This window comes from Podarcis gaigeae (genome assembly GCF_964106915.1).
Source record: "Podarcis gaigeae genome assembly, chromosome: 10".
Lineage (NCBI taxonomy): Eukaryota > Metazoa > Chordata > Lepidosauria > Squamata > Lacertidae > Podarcis > Podarcis gaigeae.
The window spans coordinates 47,465,786-47,483,667 of NC_139686.1; the positions used below are offsets into that span (position 1 = coordinate 47,465,786).

General features: G+C 46.5%; 1 protein-coding gene across 3 annotated transcripts in view; it reads right to left on the reverse strand.

Annotated features, from left to right (window-relative positions):
- Positions 1-14,677, reverse strand: part of SLC16A7 (solute carrier family 16 member 7) — a 97,033-nt gene extending 82,356 nt beyond the window's left edge. The window contains exon 1 of one of the 3 annotated variants that reach the window (XM_083699349.1): positions 14,295-14,677. The gene's annotated coding sequence lies outside the window, so the exon portion shown is untranslated. Of the gene's footprint in view, positions 1-9,807; positions 10,009-14,294 lie in introns of those variants that run through there. The other 2 variants (XM_083699350.1, XM_083699351.1) reach the window with 2 other exon arrangements.
- Between the last annotated feature and the right edge of the window lie 3,205 nt (positions 14,678-17,882).

The following is a 17,882-nucleotide window of genomic DNA, read 5'->3' on the forward strand; positions in this document are numbered from 1 at the left end:
TAAGATTACAGACAGGGCAAAAACCTCCGTCTCCTCACACAAACATTTACTTAGCTGATTTCCCCCTGTAAAACATTCAATGTGTAAACTTTTACAGGGGTAAAAGGATTAAAAAGAAAATCGCTGAATATTTGGTCAGTGGTTCTTCCAGTGGTGTTGCTGAAATGTTGCTAGAGTATTAAGCAAGGCTTTGGAACTGCAATAGATCCTGGGTTCACCTTCTGCCGATAACTTGTCTCCTGTTAGTCAACTTAAGAGCTCCAGACTGTGCTTTAAGGATTCCCACATGAATCAGCTGATGGTATTTCCCAACACTGCAAATATTTCCAATAAGCCTCCTTTACCAGAAATGGTACAAAGAACATTTCTTTATTACTTAAAAGAAAACTAGGAGTAATATTCCCCTTCAGTACCACAATTCATACCCAGAAGCAATTCCCACTGAGTTCAATTACACCCAAGTAAAGGTGCACAGGATACTAGCCCTCAGGTGTGATCTGAGTCAGGCTTAATTTGAAAGAAAGTTCCTTGGAAACCAGCCCTGATGGCAAGGTTCCACCTACATTGTCACAGGCTCTGAATAGTTGCTGCAAATTACAGGATGTCAGAACGCTGTTTCCCACAGAGTGCATGTTTCCCACAGCAATCTAGTTGGCCACTGTGAGAACATGGTGCTAAACTAGGAGGGCCTTTGGCCTGCTACAGAAGCCTTGTCTTATTATGTCCAACCCTTTATGGGGCTGTGGGTGAAATACATACCCTCCAACATATCTCTGATGAAAATAGGGACGTCCCGTTCCACAATGATAATTTTACTATTTATACCCAGCTTACTGGTTGCCCAACCACTCTGGGCAGCTTTCAACATATAGTGGTACCTTAGGTTACAGACGCTTCAGGTTACAGATGCTTCAGGTTACAGACTCCGCTAACCCAGAAATAGTACCTCGGTTAAAAAGCTTTGCTTCAGGATGAGAACAGAAGTCATGCTCCGGCAGCGCGGCAGGAGGCCCCATTAGCTAAAGTGGTGCTTCAGGTTAAGAACAGTTTCAGGTTAAGAACAGACCTCCAGAACGAATTAAGTTCTTAACCTGAGGTACCACTGTATATAAAAACATAATAAAACATTATTATTATTTTTTAAAAACCCTCCCCTATACAGGATTGCCTTCGGACAGCTTGGGGGTCGGATAACTCCATACTCTCCAACATTTCCCAATGAAAATAGGGACAGCCTAAGGAAAAGTGAGACATTCCAGGATCAAATCATAAACTGAGATGGCTTCTCTAAATCAGGGACGTCCCTGGAAAATAGGGACACTTGCGCGGTCTGGAAATATCTCTGCTCTCATAGTAGTGGAGACTCTAAAATACGGCAATGAGTAGTTTAGGTGGCCTTCTTCTTTTGCATGTTAACTATTTTATTTAGGTTTGACATAAATGCTCTTTTTAATTAGCAGAAGTGAAGCAACAACTTGCATTTCACCTCACAAATCTGAGGCTAACTAAACAGTGGCGTAGCGTGGGGGTGCAGGGGGGGCCGGCCGCACCGGGTGCAACATCTGGGGGGGCGCGCTCGCACTCGCAGCTCTCTGCCCCTACCTGGCAGGGGCGCAAATTACTTGTCTTGCCCCAGGTGCTGACAACCCACGCTACGCCACTGTAACTAAAAGATGCCAACCAAACTGGCTATTCTCTGCAGTGTGACAGTTATTTCTGGGTTCTTATAAGAGCGCCAGGTGTGGGGCAGGTACAGTTGTGGCTGCAAAGGAACCATCGGGAGCTTACAGTGAACAATGCTGGGAGCCTTGCTGGGCTTGACTGCATTAAGGTGTTAGTTCCTCATAAAGGACGCAAGCACAGCTGAGAAGCGGTTTGGTTTTAAACCACTTCCTCAAATCGCAGATGTCTGCAGAGGGGGAAAATGTAACACACAGAGGAGATGGTTTCAAGGCAAACCACTTCCTCCAAACTGACTTGACAAGGAATCCCTGTAAACAGCTGATTGGCAGTTACAACAAGCCCCTCTGAAGGGATGCCCCTTAAAGCTGTGCCATCAAGAGCTTACTGTGACTACCGATCAGGGGTTACGTCAACCTCCTTTTGAGCTTTAACAAGTGTCAATCACCGGAAATCATTATGACATCAGGTAGGACTTGCCAATCAGAAGGTCGGCAGTTCGAATCCCCGCGACGGGGTGAGCTCCCGTTGCTCAGTCCTTGCTCCTGCCAACCTAGCAGTTCGAAAGCACGTCAAAGTGTAAGTAGATAAATAGGTACCGCTCTGGCGGGAAGGTAAACGGCGTTTCCGTGTGCTGCTCTGGTTCACCAGAAGCAGCTTAGTCATGCTGGCCACATGACCCAGAAGCTCCCTCAGCCAGTAAAGCGAGATGAGCGCTGCAACCCCAGAGTCGGCCACGACTGGACCTAATGGTCAGGGGTCCCTTTACCTTTACCTAGCTGACATGGGAGGGTGGAAAAAATAGGGACCCTATTCCCCACCTGTCTTACAGCTTTGGTTCAGTTGCTCTAGGAGAGGGTTTTTGAACGCAATGAATTAGACAATTTTTTTTAAGAAAAAATATTTTGTTTCACTTTCCCTCCCTATTTGTGCTCAGCATTCATCCTTACCTTGTGCAAGGGATGTTCTTGCCATTCCCTGTTGTTTTTCTCCTTTCATAAGTTTCTGCTCTCCCCCTCGCCACCCCTTCATTAATGTGCTCATTCATTCGTTCATTCTTTCATTGAGGTTGACAGTGGAGTGAAATGGCTAGTGCCACCAATTCTAAAGTGCTAAGAGTCAGCTTTTAGACAACTTCCTAAGGGACTGGCAGAAGGAACAGAGGAAGGGAAACGAGGACAGGAAATCAACTAGGATACAAGCTGTGCTGTGTTCATTTGCATGGAACAGAGTGACACCCGAACTGATTTATGGCAACGATTAGAATAATAATAGATACCTCCTATTTGACCTTTTTTCATAAATGAAGTTCACAATACTTTATGAGAAGAGATTAATATTATATGGGGGAGAAAACGGCCGTAAGAAACTTGTGATGAGCAGAGCAAAGTACCCAGCCCATTAGAAAGATGGGGTGAATAAGGAATATGTCGCCTGCATTTATCCTGTGGATTCATCTCTAGGACTAACAACAATTTCAAATGCACTCATCAAACAAAATGCAGAATCCTATTGTTTAGCTGTTTATTGAATAAATTTGCAGCGTTTTAGATAGACACAAAGTGAAAATATATGCACCATATAACGTTACATATATTTCAGTATTGTTAGTTACAGAAATGCATCCAAGCTTTCTCACTTACTCCACTCGTTAGCAGCACACACACAAATTATCCCCAGTAGATATTTAACTTAAATCTGACCAAGAAACTATTAGATATATTTGTATTAAATAAATGCATTAAAAGCCTTAAACAATTGCTTCTGGCAAATTATTTTGCAGGTCAATCGCAGTAAGCTTGAGGTTGCTGAGGTAGGGGCATAGGAAGCAATAAACAACATTGAAACCTTTGGGGGAGATCAAACAGGCTACTTTATTGATTACAGATGTAAGGAGGCTTTCGCTTTAGCACTGGATATGCCATCTTGTTTGCTGGCTGATTATTTCCATCAGGGTCAATCCTGGGTTAAGGATCCCCATATGATGCACATCAAATACAAGTGACCCCTCCAGGATGCCAACTGGGGAGTTCCATGGCCCATTAGCCCCTTTCTGGGTATACAGACAGAATCCTCCTCCTTGGACTCCATAACCAAGGTGCCCTGATACTTTGATCCTGAGAAGAGGGGGGCATAGCTCCTTCACACACCCCTAATTAGACGAAGGATGCAACCCAATGCCTTTTCCCACCAAGAAGTTGTGGCAATTGCTGCGAGGCAGGGAAAACCTCTAAACAAGCCCATTTGGTATGCAGGTAAATTCCTCCCAGGCCACAAATATGGCAACCGAGTCACTCCTCAACAAGGTCATAAACACATACACCACCTGCTTACCTTCAAGTGGAGCCAAAATTTATACAGAGTGGGAGGATGGGATGCTCAATGGGGATTGTTGGAAGGTGGCTTTTATAATTTGGAGACGTGGATCTGGGTGGAAACAGACTTCCCCAGGTCCATCTCCAAATTCCCACTCCACTGGCCTCTGATTGGTCAATTTAATGTCAAAAGAGGTAGGAGAGTCCTGTCACTCTCCACCACCAACCAGGGCTGATGACATTGGCCAGCCAATAGCATGGGAAGCTTTTCTCGCCCCTGCCCATAAGTTGCCCACAGCTGTACAAGGCGGCAACTGCTGCCGCTGTCAATAATGATATTTCTGTTTTCTATTACTATTCCAAAACATACAAATATATCAGTAACCCTCAAAACCTATGGGTATCTTCTTCTTCTCCTCCTCTTCTTCCTCCTCCCCCCAGACTATTAGAACTTACAATATGAAGATAAATTTGTACCTAGAAATTACGCTTGTAAGCAACAGTTCAAATAGCAGCTTCTAATTTCTCAAGCAGGTTCAATGGGGAAACAATTCATTTCTTGTTCACTGTGATTCCTGACATCACTTGAACAACACCGAAAGAACGGCCAAAAGTACATGCTGTTTTACCAGTCATACCAGACTGGAACTCAGCTACAGAGTTCAGCTTGGTGCTGTCAGACTAACTAAACATCCCCATAAATCTTTCAATTAGATAAGTACTAAAAAATGGTCAAAACATTGTTTTTAAAAAACAAAAATGGTGGACATAAAGCACAAAGGGCAAATGAAGTAGGAAAATACAGTGGTACCTCGGGTTACATATGCTTCAGGTTACAGACTTCACTAACCCAGAAATAGTACCTCAGATTAAGAACTTTGCTTCAGGATGAGAACAGAAATCGCATGGTGGCAGCGCGGCGGCAGCAGGAGGCCCCATTAGCTAAAATGGTGCTTCAGGTTAAGAACAGTCTCAGGTTAAGAACGGACCTCCGGAACAAATTAAGTACTTAACCAGAGGTACCACTGTACACACAAAAGCAGTGCACCAAAAGATAATTAATGGAGGCCAAATTATTATGAAGTTTTAAGATGTTTGATGCAACATACTCTGTCCTTTCTGCTACCTACATGCTGCGCAACAGAGGGTGGGTGATCATGGCTAGCTTCTTGGAAATGCTCAAGTATGCTGAACCATTGACCAAATGAGGTTCAGTCAGATGCATTCAGGTCAGGCAATTCTATTCCTAAAGTGCAGTACCCAGCATGGTGACCTTTTTTGGGTGGCAGTAATAAGAAAAGGTCAGGAATGCATACTTGGTTGGTAACCTGCAGCAGCATTTTTAGCTAGATAAATAGGAAAGAGTTTGCAGGGAAACAGAGCCTTTATGAAGAGTGATTTTTGTCTAAACTGCAAAAACAATTGGCTGGATGTGGTGACCTGAAAGGTTAACAAGGCAGCTCAACAAGAACAACCCAAGGGATCCAATTCACACAACAGGATAGGGGGGTGGGAGCAGACAGAGAAGGTCTAATATTATTCACATTCCTCTTGCCAGTATTAACCTCGTTGAAGAAAGAAGGCAATGTCAGACTTAGGACCAATATCAAAAACCAGACCAAGGTTTTAGAACTAAAAGATTTGTTCCCAATTTCAAGCAGGATGCCTACAGGTGCACAAAGCATTGTGCGCTTATCAATTTCTTTAGACCTTTCACTGAGATTGATGCTGTTTGATAATTCCAAATTCCACTAAACGTTAGTGTTCAGATTTAGAAGTTGGTGTCTTCCCCTCCTTTGGGCTCCTATGTTGTCTGGCAGAAAATCGTTGGACATAAACATTACTCTTTCTGCTTCAAAGATTTTTTGAAACGAGAACACGGCCATAGTTAACAGTAAACCATAGGTAACATGGGGGGGAGCTTTTAAAAATAATCACAATAATCTCAGAACAGAAACTTTGGACCACAATGTGCCCTCGCCCCAAAGTTTATGCGAGACATTTGAATCTTGCATTGTTGACTGCCTGCCTGCCAGCACTTGACATTAAAAGAAGTTTCTAAGCGGCCGCTAAGGTCTTATGCAATTCATGTTGCTATAAACAGTCACCCGAAATAAATTTAAAATCTACCATTGTGGAAAAGCAGATTTTACTCTCTCGATCTGCCTAATGCTTTGTTGTGCATGTTTCTGTCCATCCAATTTGCATGGCACTTTATCACGAGGCAATATTTTCACGAGCTAAACTGTTAAGAGCCCCCTGCTGCAGAAAATCTCTGGAGTAGAAGTACTTTGCGGTCAAGCGTGCAATGACAACAGCTGAGGACAATATGCAGTCCTCTAACACTTTTATTTCCCCAGCTCACAATCCTGATCTTCGTCCACTTTCCTGAACAAACCACAAAGACTTACTCTCAAGCAAGCATGCACGGGTTCAAACTGCATGCCTCACCATACAGCTCCATTCCTTTCTAACCAACAACTCAGAAGAAAAACGGTCTTCAGCACACTGAGTTCAATGAAATCGAGCACTCTTTTGAGTACTAAAGCAACACGTTCTTGCCTGCATCTTCACTTATGTGCAGAGCTTTTTACAGCCATGGCACGAAAGTGAACTTCTAACTGCACCTGCAGGGCACGAGATCAGGCTGATGGTTTAGGGAATATTAAGGAGCTTTCTGAGCACACCTGCGCTTTGCACCTGGGTTTGCGCAGGAAGCAGAGCTCATAGTTATTCCCGACAAGTTCATTGTCATCCCTACCTAATGCGCACATATTACACCTCGTATGTATTTTTGAACCTTATCATCATCGGTATTCCTTGCTTCTGTACTATACAAGAAATTGCAGTTGCATATTGAATTGTAACTGGAAGTCTGGCACATACGGATGAGTGTTGCTTGCTTTGTTGTGTAGAAACTTAACTTTGAGATACAAGAAGGCCATCATGCAGTTTGTCTGCTCTTTGTGGGATGTAGCAGCTGCTCCCAAGAAGACAGCCAAGCAGTAAATCTATTTGACCAACCACCCTGTACACCATTGCACACACCACTGCCTCGCTGCTTGGCCTCATGCTTCTATTGAGAAAACACACTGCACCACTGAGTTTGATGTGTGAGCGCCATCCCCTTTGCTATCCCAGCTGTTCTTGAATGATAGCATGAAAGAGCTTTGCCTCCTGAGTGTCAACACTTTGACCTTACGTGTTCCAAGTAACATACAGGCTTCTTCAAGTGCCAAACAAGCCTCCTATGCTAAGAATCATTTTAGCAGGCTCTGCTGCTTCGTTAAGCCACAACAGTTACCTGCACTTCAGACTGCACCAGAAAATTCAGGGATAGGGACATACATTTTATTTCTGTAGCATCAGAACCACATAGTTTCTTTTGTCAGTCCTCCACTGACTAACCACTAGGGATGGAGAAGTTCGATTTTGTTTGCATTTTAACAAAAAACTACTTATTCTACATCTCTCAAGCTGATATGCAAACCAAATCCCAGCTATGCTTTGAAATTCGCACTTCTTTGAAATTTGCGATGTAGTTCTCCAACCAAACACTTGTGCACAAAAATGAATATATTAGGAAGGAAAGCACATAGGAATGCATGTACAGTGGTACCTCGGGTTAAGAACTTAATTCGTTCCGGAGGTCAGTTCTTAACCCAAAACTGTTCTTAACCAGAGGTACCACTTTAGCTAATGGGGCCTCCTGCTGTTGCCGCGCCGCAGGAGCACGATTTCTGTTCTCATCCTGAAGCAAAAGTCTTAATCCGAGGTACTATTTCTGGGTTAGCGGAGTCTGTAACCTGAAGCGTATGTAACCTGAAGCATCTGTAACCCGAGGTACTACTGTATTAGTGAAAATAACCATTCGAAATGCATTGCGTTAGCGGAAATTGCTTGCAAAAATTGGCATATTGGTCAAAGCTGCGCACAAAAAAAATGTGTTTATAAGGAGAAATTCAAACTGAAATGCAGACAAAAATTCATGATTTTTTAAAAAGCAAATTACCATGGAATTCTGAATAACTGAATAGTTGGGTGGAGACTGAAAAAGTTAGAGAACTGAAATTGACAGATTTATTCATTTTCGCTAAGCACACAATACTTTGTATCTCCTTACACTAAAACAAAAGAGAAGATTAAGATCGGAGAAAATCAAAACACAGCTGCACAACGAAGTAAAATGTAGGGCAGTATGCAACAAAGTTGTTCCATTAGCACAAGGACTTTGGGTTGCACAACAGAACTTCTCCTTTCTCTCCTCCCCCCCCCTTCTCCAAAATCTGTTCGGGGGTTCTCTGAACCCTGTGCACCAGATTTGAGGAGGGTAGAAGGGAACACAGGGGCAGAAGAGGGGGTGAAGTTCTGCTGTGCAACCCATTGTGCTAGCAGAACTACTTTGTTTGATAGCACCCATAGAATTCAGGTCAGAACCATAGCTTCTGGTGAGGCAGATGTATTTCTAGAGCAAGCCCAGGAACTGCTTTAGTTAGTGTAGTTCCTTTTACTTAACGAAAATATATGGGAGGTGGACATAAAGCAGTGGGGGGGGGTCCATATGCCATAGGGCAGTAAACTGTCACTCCCTCTGTACACTGGAGGCCTTCTAGCTGTTGGAATGAAGTCTACGATAGCCCTATCTGTGCTTATCGATTTTGAATTGCTAAAGCCACTCTAAACGACGTAGTTAGCCGGCTATAATGCTGCATTCCCCTCTCGGCCTAATCTTGGTTTGCCTTCAAATACGCATACATTTCTTATCTTCTTCTTTCTTATCCCTAAACTAAATATTTAGTAGCCCTCTGTAAGACTCCTCACCACCAATTCTCAATTTTGAGTTAGGAAAGGAGCCATCACTGGGGACACTAATGATTTCTTTGTCTTTGACACACATTCCTCTTCCTCTGGAAAATGAGAAGAAAAAGAGGAAAGGGGCAGAGAGGAAAGATGAACGTAATATAAGGAGATGGTGGAGGAGATACAAGACAGACAAGAGGATGGGATAAGCAATGGCCCCCTCATAGCTGCAAATGCTCATTTCAAAGTCTACACTCAGGTATAGTTTGCCTAGCCGCTTAACCCAACATAAGCCTGCTATGGCCTACTATAAAATAGGATGAGCTTCACGGGAAAGCCCCTATGATACAAAGCTTATCTTTCAGGAACAGAGATAATAAAGTCAGGAGAAGGAAAAGACAACACCGTACAATTGCCGTTGCAGAACAATAAAGCAATGGTGAGAGGACTGACTCACAAACAGAAGCACAAATGTTACTTTTCAAAATGTTGATTCTCAGCTAGATACTTGCTCTCATGTACACATAATAGCCATTTGTGGCACATTGAGAGTCTAAAGCAAAAAGGAAAAACTGTTTCCCTCCCATATATAAACGCTTTTCTATATGATCCCCTGGAAGTGATTCTTACTTGCCTCAATGGTTGGCCAAGTAGCCTTCTATTATAAGCAGTTTATCTCATCTCATTACAATTCCTACAATTCCACTGATATTACATATTTGATCTCTTCCTCCTGGTGTGCCCACCAGTACATGCTTGTGCATGTAAATGGGAGTCTTAAAAAGAGATATTAAAACATAGTCACTCAGAGGTAAATATCACTGACTTCAATGGAATTTACTTTCACATACATGTTGTTAGGACTGAAATCCTAGTGTCCAAAACACACACATGGCTGTGCTTTATCAATATCACGCACCAGCTATTCTCTACGATCTACAAAATTTGAAACTACACCCAAAACTAAGAGCTAAAATTTGACTGGATCAATGCTGCTCAACACAACACATACCTTCTCCTTCAGTTCCGGAATGAGAACTTGCAGGAACACATGCAAACATAATGGAACAGGTAAAATGTGAGAATGCCCACCCCCACACCATTCTTACTTTAACCTTCCGTTAGTACCTTAGGCAACTGTCAGCATTTGGCTTCTTGCTAAAGCTCCGTTTCTTGTGAGCTTACAACTGTAGCCTGCGAGTTTTCAAACTGTTGGGCAGAGAGCCCAAGTGCACTTGCATAAGAGTTTAGGTGCAGCCTTTGGCGACAACCCAAAAGGTCTTTTGCTTGAGAGAACTATATCATTTTAGACTCCTGGTTATTTCCCTGGGACTGTTGCGTCCCAGGACACAACATGGATTAGAAAAAAAGATTGTACATGAATAGCACAGCACTGGCACTGAAAGCTCAGATTCTTTTCTTTTTTAAGGGCAAGGTAGACAGCAATTCACTAACAGAAAAGATTTGTCATTTATGGACATGATGACTTATGTATGTAGGTGTGGGTTTTTTGTGTCTTTATAAATTGATTTTTTTAAAAAAAATGTATAAAGAAGCAAAGTTACTGCTTAAGATTCGTCTAACACAAATAGCATGCTAAATAACCAATTTGTACAGGGGTACCTCAGGTTAAGTACTTAATTCGTTCCAGAGGTCCGTACTTAACCTGAAACTGTTCTTAACCTGAAGCACCACTTTAGCTAATGGGGCCTCCTCCTCCTGCTGCTGTGCTGCCGGAGCACGACTTCTGTTCTCATCCTGAAGCAAAGTTCTTAACCTGAAGCACTATTTCTGGGTTAGTGGAGTCTGTAACCTGAAGCGTATGTAACCTGAAGTGTATGTAACCCGAGGTACCACTGTATATTAATCACTGTGAAGCAAAAGTCTGCAATGGCACATTCTTCTCCCCACATTTGAGTGCCTCTCTGCAAGTCTGTTTTGAAATGCGGAGCTCAGAAAACCACAGGAAGCTCCAGGTGTGTGGACATCTATGCTGAACCCATGATGCTCTACCTATTGTTGCACTGTAGTAGTAGCAGTAGCAGGGGGCCCAAAATTGCACTGGCTGTGGAGGCCAGTGCATACATGGTTGTAGGACTACAGAACTTGACTCCCCACCCCCAACAAGCTTTTCTTGTCATTTTCTCTGCTGAAATGCATGACACATGTGACAAGTCTCATTTTAAGGGTGTTTTCTATTTATTACTGTAATCATATGAAGCCTTCATGGATCACTGGACCATCTAGCCTAGTATGAGCTACTTTGTCTGGTGACAAGGGTCACAGCCAGAGTTCTTTCACAAGTTTGCCAAATGGAGTTATTTAACAAGAGATGCCCTTGATTGTTAACTTGAGGGCTGCCATTCTTCTGTACGAAACAAAGTAACTGCAACAAATTCAGATTTTTCTTTTAGAAGATCAGCCGACCTTTACCAAACAAAAAGCCTAGATCACCTGTGTCTCTCCAGCGTTAATTATATCTTCCTTTTGTATTTTGCTGTGCATGGTTATGGTGCATTGTACGGTTTTATTTCTGATAAAAGTTCAATGGATGTCAGGACCATTCAGCCCTTGAGGGCACCATCTTGACCTGTGGTGCCCAAGGAATCAGGTGAGATTCATCAGCAGGTTTCACTAGAGGGTCTACTACAGGCAGGGCCAGACCTACTATTAGACAGTGTGAGGAAGCTGCCTCAGGAGGCAAATGCTGGGATGGTGCAACAAGATGTTAAGAGGAAAGAGCTCCATGTGATCTGCCTTGTGCCCCTAAGCTAGCCTGTTGCTTCAGGTTCAGCAAAGGATGCTGAAGATGCAACAGCCAATCTGGCTCACCTTGGTACTAAGAATGGGAATGACTTCTTGTCCTCTGCCTCAAGCAGCAAGATGACTTGGGACTCTTCTGACTACAGGGATGGGGAACCTATGGCCCTGCAGATGTCACTGGACTCCAGCTCCCATCAGCCCCAGCCAGTATGACCAATGGCCAGGAATGATGGAGACTGGAGTCTAATGGCATCTTAAGGGTCACAGGTTCCCCACCATTGATGCACCGCTTATTGACCATGGGTCCTGATGTAAAACAATGCAATTCAGATGGTTTTGAGAAAACATTTTCTGTTCTTAATACCATTTCTATGTCGCTGTTTCTTTAAAGCCTCAGAAACCACTCTGCTTAAATAAACGATTTCCTTATCAACAGCTCTTATATTAAGGTTGTGTGGTTTAAGTTTGAGGAAAGGAAAAAGTGAAGTTGAAATGGAACTGGCTAAACTGGTTTGGTTAAATATTTCTATATTCAGGGCAAGATTGACCGCTCCCCCACCCACCCAGTTCAGCCCAACTACTATATGATGCAATGCTTGTTTTTCATACTTTTGGAACAAAGCACTTCATGCACCTAGAAGTAGGCTCCTGGAAAGCTTAAGTAACAACAAATGTATCACGTTTTTAAGGTGTCCTTAGACTCTTACTGGAGTCGACTCCTAAGGCCACCACTATTCAGAGCCTCACATATAAGTCCCAGCAGCAAAGCCACTATGCTGACGGTCCCCTATAAAGCCAATGACCTTGCAAATGAAATGAATTGAGGACCACACGTCCATGACATAACCCACCATCCTACGTTAGATTCCTCCTTTACTGCCTGATCTATTTACTCAGAAGGAAGCTCCCTCCAGATCCGTGGAGCCGATTCCCCCCCCCCCCCCGCGCAAAAAAAAAACGTGCACACGATTTCTTTGGACAGCTCCGGAGCTCCGCAGGCGGCGCGCAACGGAAACTGCCCGGCAAGGTCAAACTGCCCTGCGGAGGCGCCAGGAATGAATGAGGAGGCTGCATCTGCGAGGAGCCTGGCGTGCCCTTCTCCGGCGTGCGGGCCGACGGCGGTGCCAGCGGCTGCTGCGCCGCGCTCCACGTGGCCTGGCGCCCGCCAGAGCCAACCGGCTGCAGATTGCCGGCCAAGCCCCCTCTCTCGTGACGTCGGCATCCCTCCCTTCGCCGACCGATCGAGTTCTCGCTTCCTTCATCCCCTGGCAAGCCTTGCTGGCCGCCGCGCGCCTCCCATTGGCCGCCGCCGAGGTGGGGCCTTGGAAACCAGGAGACGCGCTGCGCAAAGGCAGGCCATCCACGCGCGCCTCTGACGCGCCGCCTCCCCGCCCAGCGCGAAGAGCATCATCCGGCTCCAGGCGCCTGACCCTTGGAGGATTTGACTACCAAGAAGCAGGGGGGGGGTGGAGAAAGAAAAGCCAGCCCCACGCAGACCTGCCTGGCCAGAAATACGCCGCCTGATCCTAGCCACCCCGAGTCCCCTCGCGGCGCGGAGGCGGAGGCAAGGGCCGCGCTGGGCAAGGAGCTCCAGAAGGAGACCCGCGTGCACACGCCTTAGCCACCTCCTCCTGCTGCGGCAGCGCAGACACAAAGGCGCACCAGCGACGTAGCGGCACGCGTTCTGCCTACCCACCCACCAACCCACGGTGCCCGGCCCAGGCAAGCAGCTGCTTCTTTCTCCACCGTGCCACCCATTCCCCCATTCAAAATGGCTCCTTTGGGTGTGGGGGGGGGGGAGAGAAAGAAGAGCCCCTCTCCGAAAAGCAGCAGAGCTGCAGGCGTGCTTTAGGGACTGGAACCGGAGAGCAACGTGATTGGGGGGGAGGAGAAGGGGGAATCGGTTGTGATCGGGCGCGCACAAGCAACGTGGTGCAGGGGTGCCAACTTGAATAAAATGTTGGGGGCACTCAGGTGAGCCCCAGGCCACATGACGACGCAGCGCGCGCGCGCGCGCACCACGGCAATGCCCATCCACTTTGAGAGCGGCCCCTCCAATAAATTATGTTTTGGGGGGGGGCTTACGTGGGAGTGGCTCTAAGGGGTGTATGGTGGTTCGGATGGGCATCTGTCACTTGGGTCTACGGGGATGAGTGGCATTGCGCTCTCTCTCCACGGGGTACATCTCTGGAGGTCACTGATCGGACGGGGGCAGCCAGGGAGGCGAGCTCCGACTGCGCTCCCCATCCATCCGTCCCTAAGGCCGGTGGTGGCCAAGCCCTTCTCATCCACGGGGGCGCGGGGGGTGGGACACCGTGTTCTGCTTGCAACTCCGCGCTGCTCCTTTGGCGGCGGACGCCGTTCATAGTGTGGGTCTCCCGCCCACCCCGCACCCCTCGCGCCTGCTCTGCCCGCTTCCCCCGTGTGTGATGCATCATCCACAGTGTGAGCTCGGACTTGGGCGCCTCGCATCCCAAAGCCAACGCGATCGCGGCGGCGGCGGCGGCGGCAGCAGCAGCAGACCAGGCGCTCTTCTCGTTGCTTAAGCGACACCATTCCGACACAGTTAGCAACACACTCGGGCGGCAGAAGCAGGGACATTCAAACACGAAGCGGCGGAGACAATGGGGCTGGAACAGACGGCGGCCCCCTTCTGCCTAGAAACCCGGCCGCCCTGCCCATCTATTTGGTTAATTAAAAAAAAAAGATGAACTGGATGGCTCCGTTTTACGTTACCTGGCTTGGTCTCCCTCTCTGTGTGTGTCTAGTTTGGGTGGGCTGGTCCTAATCTTCCAGCCGCCGCCGCCGCCGGTTCCTGCTCGCTGCCACTGGCTGAATGGGGCGATATTTATTTATTTCCCCATGACGTGGCCTGCAGAGGCCGCCGCCGCCGCGAAAGAAAAGAGGCGGCACGAAAGACGCGGGGCCTTTTGTGCGCCGCGGCCGCCTCGGGCTGGAGTCGCTCGGAGGCCGCGCGCGGAAGAAAGAGGAGGAGGCGCGCCGCCGTCCTCTCCGCCACCTGCCCCTGCCTGCTTTTTGTTGCCGCTCCGAGGGGGATTGGTGTCAAGGGCAGCCGGGGAGGCTCGACCAGGAGCCGCTGCCACCGCCGCCGCCCTCGCCGAGTGGGGCGGAGGCTGCCGGGCGGCGGGGAGGCGCCTGCTGCCTGAGCCGCAACATCTCCAAGGCTCCCGGCGGCGGGAGAGGAGAAGAGGCGAGGCGAGGACGCGGCGGGGAAGGCAGGGCCCGGCGGCACGCGAGTGGCCGAGCCATGAGCGCGCCTAAGGACGCTGAGCTGCGCCCTGAAGGGTTTGGGGGTGTTGGAGGGGGACACAAATTGCCCCATAACTAGATCAGGATCGTAGGGACAGGATGCGGGGGGCAACGCACTGGATCCTCGGCCACGCATCCAAGCACTGGTGCTAACTTGAATAAAATACAGTGGTACCTCGGGTTGTCTTTGTCCATGGAGTTTTCTTGGCAGGGATACTGGAGTGGCTTGCCGGTTCCTGCTCAGGTGGATCACGTTTGGTCAAAACTCTCCACTATGACCTGTCCATCTTGGGTGGCCCTGCGGCATACCTCATACCTTCTCTGAGTTATTCAAGCAAGGCAGTGATCCATGAAGGGGCCACCTCTTGAGAAGAGAAGATTCCCTGGAAAAGACCCTGATGTTGTGAAAGATTGGGGACACAAGGAGAAGGGGACGACAGAGGACGAGATGGTTTGACAGTGTTCTCGAAGCTACAAACATGAGTCTGACCAAACTGTGGGAGGCTGTGGAAGACAGGAGTGCCTGGCGTGCTCTGGTCCATGCTGTCATGAAGAGTCGGACACAACTAAACAACAACAACCTCGGGTTATGCTTTTGGTTACAGACTCCATAACCCAGAAATAGTACCTCAGGTTAAGAACTTTGCTTCAGGATGAGAACAGAAATCAAGCAGCGGCAGCGGGAGGCCCCTTTAGCTAAAGTGGTGTCTCAGGTTAAGAACAGTTTCAAGTTAAGAACGGACCTCTAGAACGAATTAAGTTCTTAACCCGAGGTACCACTGTATTGGGGTGGGACAGGGTTTGCAGGTAAGCCTTTGCCTGGACTTAACCTTCCAGGGGTCCTTTACCTTTACCTTACCCCACATGACAGGGCACATACGTTCACCATTTGAATGGTGATGCCCATTAACTTGGGGGAGGGATGCGTGGGCATAGCCAGGATTTATTTTATTTATTTTATTGAATTTATATAGTGCCCTATATCCAGAGGTCTCAGGGTGGTTCACAGAAAAGATCACATTATATACACTTAAAACAAGTACAAGAACACACACAAAAAGAGCCACATTTTAAAAGGGTATAGGATGTCAATGAGGTCAACCAAAGGCTTGGTTAAAAATGAACATTTTTGCCTGGCACCTAAAAGTGTATAATGAAGGCGCCAGATGGACTTCCCTGAGGAGAGCATTCCACAGATGGGGAGCCACTGAGAGAAGGCCAGTTCTTGTGTTGCCACCCTCCGCACCTCTTGAGGAGGAGACACATGAAGGAGGAGACACAGAAGATGATCTCAGGGTCTGGGTAGGTTCACATGGGAAGAGGCAGTCATTGAGGTATTATGGAGGTATACGTTGAGGTATTGTTAGGGAGCAGAACCAAATTATCTGCAATGTGATTGGTCAGTTAAGTATTTTTTTTTATTTACTTGATTGGGGGTGGCAGCTGCCTCCCCTGCCCATGGAGGTCCAGCACTCAAATATTTTATGGGGGGCTACCTTGGCCCCTAGGAGTTGGCTCCTCTGCCTCCAAGTTGCATTAGACGCAAATGCCTCATTGAATGAATGGGAGTGCCCGCCACCACCAGTACAAATTGTAGCAGCTCAGCAGCACCAACCGGTGATGTCCTCTTCTTTCCTCCCTGGAAAACCCCCTTTTTCTGGACACCCAAGTCAGAGAGAGTTGGTTCCATGGTGCTCCCTATGGAGAGATCTACGACAGCCACTTTGGCCTCCTTGCTCACTGGCACGGGAAGAGCATCCCACCTCATTCCCTACTACTCCAGCACAACAAATCTGTGTAAACACCCTGCAAGCAAAGCAGGATGAGTGCAGTCATATAACAACCCCATAAACTAATCAGAACAAAAGATCAATAAAGACCAGCAAATCAGGATGAATGCTAAATAAACAGGTGGTCTGGAGGAGCCCTCAGAGCAGTTCTCCCTGTTTTTTGCCTTTATTTTAAACCTATGTGAACTGGAATGTACCTTCCGTTTGAAAATAGTTCTCCTCTGCTTTCCACTCACAGTGACACAGTCCCAAGGACACCTGTTAATAGCTGGAAATGCACATTACATATTATTATTATTATTACCGTTGTTTCTGTTGTTGATGATGATTTATTTATACCCCACCATTTTCCCTTACATGACTCAAAGCAGCTTACAGATAAAAACAAAAATCGCTTAAATAAATAAATAAATAAATAAACCATTCAATAAACAATGAAACATTAATAGAATTGAAACTATATACATATATAAAATCAGTTTGAAACATTACACATAATTACAATCAGCACAGTTCCAGACCTTTCATTTAAAGCAGTCAATTCCCCCAAGCCTGTTGGAAGAAGATCTTTACCTGCTGGCAGAACTACAGCTCCCAGCAACCTTGAAAACTGCAGTTATTCTTTGGTGGGGTGCTATAAGCATATGGTGTGTACACAGCCAGAGACTCAGGCTGCAACCCTAGGCATGCTTTCCTGGGAGTAAGCCCCACTGAACAGGACAGAATGTGCTTCTGAGTGAATGTGTGTAGGATTGTGCTGCCAATGACATGGATCCTAAGTTTGTTTACTCAGAAGGAATTCTCCCTGAATTCAATGGGACTTTTGAAGAAGCATGCGCATGATGAAAACCTTCTTGCATTCTGGAGCTTACATTTCTGAAAGGTAAACCATACTTGCGAGAATCCACCTAGTAAGACCTATCGATTTTTCTTATGGTCTAAAAGAGAGAATTATTTGATGCAGACCTTCAAGCAAGATGGTATTGCAGGTATATCAGTTTGGTGCTGGCACCTGACAACTCCGGGATTTGTTTCATACCTGCTATTCCATGTGGCTGATCAGGGTATTAATAGGTCAGCACAGGTAGCCCAGTCTAAATAGGACTGGCCAGGCAACGTGCAAAACTACAGATCTTTGTGATCCTTTTTCTGCTGCTACTTTCTGCACTTGCTCAATGCTAAACAAAACCGAGCTGTTTGGATGTAGCACCTGCGCTGATTTAACCCAGTTTGCTTATATAATGATCAGTTAGATACATAGTGA